Source organism: Trichechus manatus, unplaced genomic scaffold (genome assembly GCF_000243295.1).
Source record: "Trichechus manatus latirostris isolate Lorelei unplaced genomic scaffold, TriManLat1.0 scaffold00018, whole genome shotgun sequence".
NCBI classification, from domain to species: Eukaryota; Metazoa; Chordata; class Mammalia; order Sirenia; family Trichechidae; genus Trichechus; species Trichechus manatus.
This window is the reverse complement of record NW_004443954.1, coordinates 4,685,534-4,694,490: the sequence shown is the minus strand read 5'-3', so window position 1 is coordinate 4,694,490 and position 8,957 is coordinate 4,685,534.

Genomic DNA, 8,957 nt, shown 5'->3' with positions numbered 1-8,957 from the left:
AATTGATGCCTTTGAATTATGGTGTTGGTGAAGAATATACCATGGACTGCCAGAAGAATGAACAAATCTGTCTTGGAAGAAGTACAGCCAGAATGCTTCTTAGAAGTGACGATGGCGAGATTTGGGATATGCTGTCAGGAGGGACCAGTCCCTGGAAAAGGACATCGTGCTTAGTAAAGTGATGGTCAGTGAAAACGAGGAAGACCCTCAATGAGACAGAGTACACAGTGGCTGCAACAATGGGCACAAACATAGCAATGGTTGTGAGGATGGTGCAGGACCAGGCAGTGTTTCATTCTGTTGTACATGGGGTCGTTAAGAGTTGGAATCGATTTGACAGCACCTAACAACAACATATACTTGTATAAAATTTAAACTAAATACATATTTTTACCATGAAATTTAGAACTGAGGCCATAATTTCAACTTTAATTTATCTCCTGAAGAAATTATTTCTTATCATCTAGCAGATCCTTCCAGATTGCTGTTAATATGTTTCATTGAACAAACATTAATTGAGTGCTTACTGTGTACCAGAAATTAACAGTCTACAGGTTACAGTCAAGTTTACATTCTAGTAGAAATATATTTAAAGAGACTGTATTTCCAAGTGATACCTAATTCCACTGGGTGGGCTAATAGAATGGCAATTATACTTGAGTTTGTCTGAGAATTTCTACAATCCTCGTTTATTTTTATTCAGACTCAAGTCATTTATTTCCATTCCTTACTCTTGAATGCAAATGACCACCACATAAACTTTCTAAACATCCATGCTTAAAATATAGCAGCCGTTGGAAATTTATTGACAGGGATTAGATTTTGTCCTCTTTACTTCCATGCGACATTGCCCACTTCAGCAAAAACAAATGATTCTAGCAAAAATGATGTTGAAAATGAACATTTTTGTACTCCCATAACTGGTTTAAAAAAAAAAACTTAGTTTGTATACCATGATAGAAGCGGTGACAATCTGCTGATTGGATGAGAGCTTAATGCCAGTCTGAGCAATGCAGTTTATCGCCCCTCCACTGAGGGCAAAGCTGGCAAATGCTGTCTGAATAGTATTTCCTTTTAGTTATTTTTGCTCCATTGTCACCTAAAATGGATTGTAGATGACATACCCACAATATAAGCACACTTCCAAAACCAGACCAAGAGAAACAGACAAAGGTAGAATAGTGAGAGCAGACCAGAGGCAAAGTACAGGCTCAGAAATGATATCCCACTGTTTACACGTTGCTCTCCTTGCTAAGTGCCCCCTTGTGGTCAGTGTGAGAGAAAGTGGAATTCCGCTTGCCAAGAAAGGGTATGGTAATAGGGACTTGAAAGAAAGTTGTCTATCATTTTCCGCCTTCCATTATGCATGCAAACAGCCCAGATCACAACTACATCCCAGACATTTTTTTTCAGTGATCACCTCCCTCTCATATGTAAATTTTCTTCCTGTTATTCCAAAATATCTGGTAAAACTATTACTACCCCCTGCACAGAACTATCAGAGTATTCATTCCTCTTGCCTGCAAATGAAGACAAAAATCACAAGTTCAGCTAAATATTTAGCAGTGCCCTGGTCTGCACTCTGGCTACACAATAAATGGTACTTCGACCTTTCTGCCATTAAAAACCAAAACCAAACCTGTTGCCATAGAGTTGATTCCAATTCATGGTGACCCTGTGTGTTACAGGGTAGAATTGTGCTCCATAGGGTTTTCTTGGCTGTAATCTTTAAGTAGTTCTCCAGGCCTTTCTTCTGTGGCACTCCTGAGTGGGTTTGAACTGCCAGCTAGTTAGTAGTCCAGCGCAAACTGCTTGCACCAGCCGGGGACCTTTTTCTGCCATTTGTGGAATGCTAAAAGAGAACTGAAAATGCTGGAAGCGTTTTTAATAATGACGGACTTGTGAAGACAGATGTATTGGGCTGATTTACTCCAAAACTCTCAGTTTCCATTCTACTTGAAGATTACAAGTAGAGCCTGAAATGCCCCTGAATTGACTTTAGGAAAACCAAGTGGCTTTTAAACTCCCAATAAACATCTGTGGGTGCTGGCCAGAGATTCTGTGACAGCCAAGTTTCAGGCCCATTTTTAAAGCAAGATGCTTCTAACATTGTTATTTGCAGCTTATGGGTTAGGCTATGTTTTTAACCTGAAAATTACACTCTCATCATAATGTTTAATTGAAATTAAGAGAATTTTTGTAAGGAAAACAAACACACAGAAGCAACATGTACTAATATTACCCAAATTACTTATCCAACAAAATACTATCACCAGAATTCATTAACAAAAATGTATGTACTATAAAAATCTCACTTAAGAATTGGCAAAAATTCCTATAGTTCAAAGCCAGAAAAAAAGGAAAACCAACAATTTACAAAACACTAGGTTTGCCGTACAATAGCCAAGTTTCAAACTTACGTGATTCTAAAGAAGTATGATATTAAATCGTAAAAAATCCAAAAGCGAATACATAAAAGGGTTTATTAAGCAGCTGTTAGGTACCATTAGCACACTGAAACGTTTTCAGCAGCCTTTAAATTTGCATACATACCAACTATGTCTGCTCTTAGTACCTTATTTTCAATCTGAAAGCCTTCCTGTTTTCTGTTGTTGTCTGTGTGTGCTCACTTGCTTTGTTTTGTTTGAAGACGTGAGGGTAAGAGTGGGCACGGCCCCACCATCCGTCCTTTCTTAGGGTCTGCCTGATGAAAGTACCTCTGGGTGGACTTGAACCTCCAACCTTTGGGTTAGCAGCCTAGCATGCTAAGTATCTGCACCATGGTAGGACCAAATAGGCCATTACCAATGGCAACTTGAAGCCCCAAGCCATGAGTGACGAGGCTGTCTGCTTGGTCAGAAAACTTGGAGAGACTCAAGGACGAAGAAACTATCTGTATGCAATATAATAATACGGTTTGACTAACGAAACAATGACATGATGTTTGCCCCACTATTAACAAAGGAACCATAATTTTTTAAAGACTATTAAGTCCTTGATCTTCAAGGGTCCATCGCTGGATTGATGAGAATGACGCCTAGTTCACTGATTGGTCAGAAAGCATCATCCTAGATGCAAACGTTCCACTCCATTTGTGGTGTAGCTGATTAGGAAGTCTATTTTCCGAGCAGTACACAAAAAGAAATACCAGTATTATCCTCCTTCATCATTTACAGTTGTAACACACATTTCAATCGGGGAAAGTTTATATTACTCTGGTAGCTTTTATATGATGAAAGATAAAACTGTAATAGTAATTTAATCAAACCTTCAGCAAAAGGTATTAAAGGTAGAGAGAAAGCCACATTAAAAAAAATTGTTCTTCACTGTACACCCACTTACAAATCATTTGTATTTGGAATATGATTGTCTTTATTATTCTTTTGTGCAAAAGTATCTTTAGGTGATCCTTTGAAATTAACATTAGTGGTTTTATTATAAATAAGAGTGCAAAAAGACGATCATAAATTAAATGAGGTGGTATGTAGCAAAGCACCTAGCACAATGCCTGGCATTGAAATAGGAGGTATGTATTTTGTTTTTAAAAAGAATTCCAATACAAAGTATACAATATAAAAAGAATTCCAGAAGAAATCATTCAACTCACATTCGTGTGCTAATTACTTTTCTAAATTCTCCTGTGACTTCCTGAACAATCAAACTTTTAAATATGTGTGTGTGAGAATAAATGTAGGTTTTCACTCACTGTTACCTTAAAACAGAGGACATTTTATTTGCCAAATTATATATATCTGCCCCACGTGGCTTTCAAAAGAGATTGACATTATTTGGACAAGTAACATACTATGAAAATTAGGCAATGCAAATTTTTTTAACCTAATTGCCTGACATTTTTAATAGACAAATACCAATTTCCTCTACAGAAAAATCAATTTCCTCAAATTTCTAAGACTTTAGGTATATATTTCAGGAGTCTTTTATGCCCTCCTGTTACAATTAAATTAAATATACTTAGTCATTATCTGAATATTCAACATACTGACCCATCATTACACTTTAAATATTTGTAAACCTAAGGGCAAATTTTGTAAAGTAATTTATAACAAATTTGATTCCAGATGTACCCTAATTTACTATTTACCAGAGTAAACTAATATATCAGAATAAAAGCTTTCAGTCCTAAAAGGAATTTCTTCATTAAATTTTGTGTTTAGAGACTAAAGTTTAGGTTTTCAGTCAGGTTTCATCATAGACTTGTTTACTTTTTTTCATGTTAAAATCTTATTAACCAAGAAAAGTAACAGAGAGGGCTCATTTTCTCTTTCATTTTATTTAAAATGCCAAGTCATAAAAAATTTAGATGGACCTCTTATTTCCTTCGTGTCTTAGTTACCTAGTGCTGCCATAACAAAAAATATCACAAGTGGGTGGCTTTAAAGAACAGAAATTTATTGTCTCACAATAAATTTCAGTTCAGAAGGCCAGAAGTCCAAGTTCAGAGCATGGCCCTAGGGAAAGTTCCTTTCCTGTCCATGGTCCCAGGAGTCCCTTGGCATTCTTTGGCGTTCCTGTGGAAGCTTTGGAGCTAGGTGTTGACCAAGGACTATAGATGATGTAGTACAGCCCTGTCTAATCGTAACCCTTACATCTATTACAACTACTCCAAACTAAACCCCAGTGGTCACTGTGGAACCACAGGGTGCAGCTAAGTCTAATACTAGAGACAGGCTGACTGTTAGCAATTCTTTCATTGAATCTGCAATTCTCCGGGTTACACTCAACTTTTACCTTCACAGTGTCCAGTAACCATCATTGGTAAGCTGAAAACAATATTTCGATTTTAATGAAGAACTTTTTTTTGTCTTATTAATTTTATGATAACTTTAATCTAACATATTACTTAGTTTGGAATTCCAATCACTTGAAAAAATAATCGATTTTCTAAATCATAGCTGCATGATTTTGACAGTTTAGGTCTGATTAATATTTAGGTATAGCCTCACAAGTACTGTATTCCTCTCTTTTCTCAAAAAAGTGAAGTTCCTAGCTTATTAAATAGTATTCAGATAAAGCATTATAGCTCCCGTTCGACCAGCTGACTAAGTGTATTTATTACCCGTCTCTACATATAGCTTATGTAAAAACTCAGTGGTGAATGTCCATGGCTACTGCACGTCAAAGCTGCCAGCGTGATTATCTCATCTTTTTAGCCAACACCTCATGGTACTGTGTCTTGTACATAGACCATGGGACAAAGTGACTGCCAGCTGCTCACTCAACATCTAGTCCAAAGGGGTCTGAGGCAGTGCAGTAAGACCTTGAGTTAAAACAGCTCACAGCTCACTGTTACTGTCTGAATCGTTCTAATCTGTGAATTTTTTACCATAAATACTGAAGAAGTATTCTTGAAGTGTTTTTTCTCAAGTTCATAATACAAATCTCTATGTCGTATCTACATAGTTGAAATATGTCAACTTATTCAATTTAAAAGTGTTGCCTGTTAACAAAGTAAGAGACGTATTTACGGATGTTCCCAGATAATTGCTTCAGTCATTTTCCATTGCTAATGCAGAACTGCCTTAAATAGTTTCTTTCAGCACTAGTACGGGTAAAATAAAGGGCGTACACTGTCTGACGTTAGCTCTTTTCGCCAGTCAAAGGATACACGTTCTGCAGAAGGGAACTATCTAGTGATGCCTCGTATTCAGTATAATTAGTTTAATTTTGGTCTCCAAAAATTAAAGGTGGATATCTACAAAATTAACATATGTAGGCTTTCAAAGGCCAGCATTTGCTGAAACAAAGAAAGAAGAAAAAAGGAGATGCAAAGGGGAAGGGGATAAGACAAGAAAAGTGGACAGAGAAAGGGAAATCACCACATGAGTTACATGGAGGAAAACTGAAGTTTATAGAGTATATTTTTTGAAAAGTTGATTGGGCCTTTGGGAAGATTGTATGTGTTTGTGTGTGTGTGCACATGAGCATCTGTGCGTTTAGGATCAGGAGGGGGAAGCTGAATTATCCACTGCCTTTGTTGTTAACATGAGTCATGTATCATTAAAAGCAATTGTCTAACTCCTAAAACTCATGATTCAATGTTTAATGCTAGAATTACAAGCTTACTGCTAACCTCAGCATAATTCTGAAGATTCAAAACATAATTTTATGAAAACTTATGGTGAAATTGCTCAGTTCTATCAGTAATCAATGCGCAGAAAAAAATGTTTGGGGAATAATCATGGGTGATTTCCCTCTAAAACAGATTGATATACAACTTATTCTTTTTTTCTCAAGTGGTAGAGATTTTAATAATTTCTGTTAAGTTCCAAACATTCCCCAGATTAAAAACACTCAAAGCTATTTTTTTAAACCCAAGGAATAAGGTATCATAAATTAAAAGTTAATAGTTCTTAAAATGGCTGTGCATGTTAAGTAAAACAGTTCCCTATTTCTAAGTTACACGCGGTATTAGCTTTAGAGGTACGGCCGCATGAAGCATCATCCACTTTTGCTAACTTCAGTGTTTTAGAGGGTTCTCATACTAGTTCATGAATGCTCCGAATGCTGCCGGGAAAAAGAAGCACAATCGATCATTTTATTTTTTCAGATTTCTCGGTTGGTTGGGTTATCCTGCCTTGTGCACGCACATATTAGCATTAGTACTTCACCTTATACTCTGTTGAAATACTTTTAATACAAACTCTCAGTAGCAGGCAAAGCATATGCATAGTGGTAAGTCTTGTCTAGTCTCATTCATCTGCCTCAACATGCTTTATTTCATTATATTTGCAAACAAAATGTTTTGATTTCATTTTTGTAAAGAGGATACGATTTAGCGTACTTGTGTTTGTTCAGCTGTCCATCCTGCACCATTAATATAATGCCTTTCTCTCCCATTGAATGGTGTTTGTGTCAATGTTCCCATATCTGCTGCATTTTGACTCCATAAAAAGAAAATGTGATTTCGTATTAATAGTCTTGCTGATCAACTCAATATTTCTGCACCAATCAGCATATTTATATGCATGTAGTAGTCTGTACAGTTGTTCAACATCAAAGTACTTGTTTAATTTTATGTCAAAATGTCTGTAAAATTGCTGGCACTGTTCTCCATTCCAGTCTGGTAGAATAAGCAAGATAGAAAATAAATGTGTAAATGAATCATCCGTGTCATTTCAGTTCTCTGCATGAAGCCACTCTACATGAAGCGTGACATACATGCCCACCACCCAACAATCCTTGGTTTCTTGACACCTCATTCCTGACTCTTGAGGCAGGTAGCTTTGGGATGAGTTGTAGGATAATACTACCAAGTCTGGAAAAAATAAAATTTGGATTCATTGCCATCCAAAAACAAGAAAGACTGTACTCTCCTTTGCCAGTGAATCTTTATAGACAGTCCACAGGTACATGAATATCGCTTTGCATTTTTTAGAAATTTATTGCAAACCACCTTTCTGAAAAAACTCTAGGACAAGGTCATCAAAGTAACTGTTTTGAGAAAGTCACTCACAGCCATTCCTGAAGCCAACTCAGGACAGTCCTTGCTGGTTAAAATGAGTCTTAACTCCTGAGCACAGCACCAGCCTCAAGGATATGTGACCCGTGCAGTCACAGAGGTTCCCATGCTTAGAAGAGCCCTCACTTGATTTAATGTGCTGCTGTCCCCAACTTGAAATTCTTAGTAATTTTTGAACCAGGAGCCCTGCATTTTCATTTTGCATTAACCAGTTGCTGTTAAGTAGATCCTGACTCAGGGTGATCCCATGTGTGTCAGAGTAGAACTGTGATCCACAGCGTTTTCAATGGCTGATTTTTCACAAGTAGATTGCCATACCTTTCTTCTAGGCACCACTGGGTGGACTCAAGCTTTCAACCTTTCGGTTAGCAGCTAAGTGTGTTAACTGTTTGTACCATGTGCCAAGTCCTATACATATATTTTCTCATTTACTTCTCATAGTACTGGTAGCATTATTATCTCCATTTTACAAAAGAGAAAACCAAGGTATGGAGAAGTTACATAACTTGCCCAAAGACACACAGCTAGGAATGGCGGGATTTGAACCCAGGCATTCTGGCTACAGAGCTTGAGCACTTGTCTATTTAGGCCATGCTGGCTCTTGCTTTGCTCTGCTGCCTTTCCATCTAAGAAAGTTCATCACTTTGGTGTTTCGGCAGGGTGCTGGGGATGTGCGTTACAGTCTTTACCTTGCAGACTATGCAAAATAGTCTAAAAGTTTCAGGGAGGATATTTTCTGAGAAAATGCAACTCTCCACAGCTACAATTCCCAGATTTTGATACCAAAGACTCTTGCTTGAGTTAAAGACAAGTCTTTAATACAATTATAGCCTTCAAATGACTGTAATTATTAAATAACACGTTGCTTATGCATTCCTGCCCTGACACAGATGTGAGGACAGAGTGCCTGGTCTCTCCACATCTAACTCATGCACAGATGACAAAAGGGAGAGAAGTGACAAATAAAAGGGATGATCGGGCCTTCACGGTGCTTAGAAGTTTTCCTCTGCTCTCCCCTTCTGCCTTTCTAGCCCAGATACCATATCCCATCTACCAGTGAAACGAGTGATCGGGGTACACAAACAGCTGTGACCCTCCCGGTTGTTACTTCGTTTCAAAGAAAAAACATTTTTATGGAAGTAAGAGGTTAGGGCTAGTTTTGTAGAGTAATTCAGGGCTGGATTCTGATAATCAGATGAGTAACAGCCTGCCCGTTGCTCATTCTGTCTTGAAGAGCCCTTCCGCTCTGGGCTAGTACTCAAGGTCCAAAGCCAGAGATAAGGAGAAAAGAACCCCAAAGGGCCTATTCCACCCACAGCCTCTAGGCTTGTCTGCACCACCCAGCAGCAGCCATTTGTCAAAAGATCAGTAAGATTCTTTAGTCATCCTAGAGGGTCTGCAGCCCCCAGGGCAAGGGCGATCAGTCCACATAAAACCCGATGCCATCAAGTCGATTCCGACTCATAGCGACCCTATA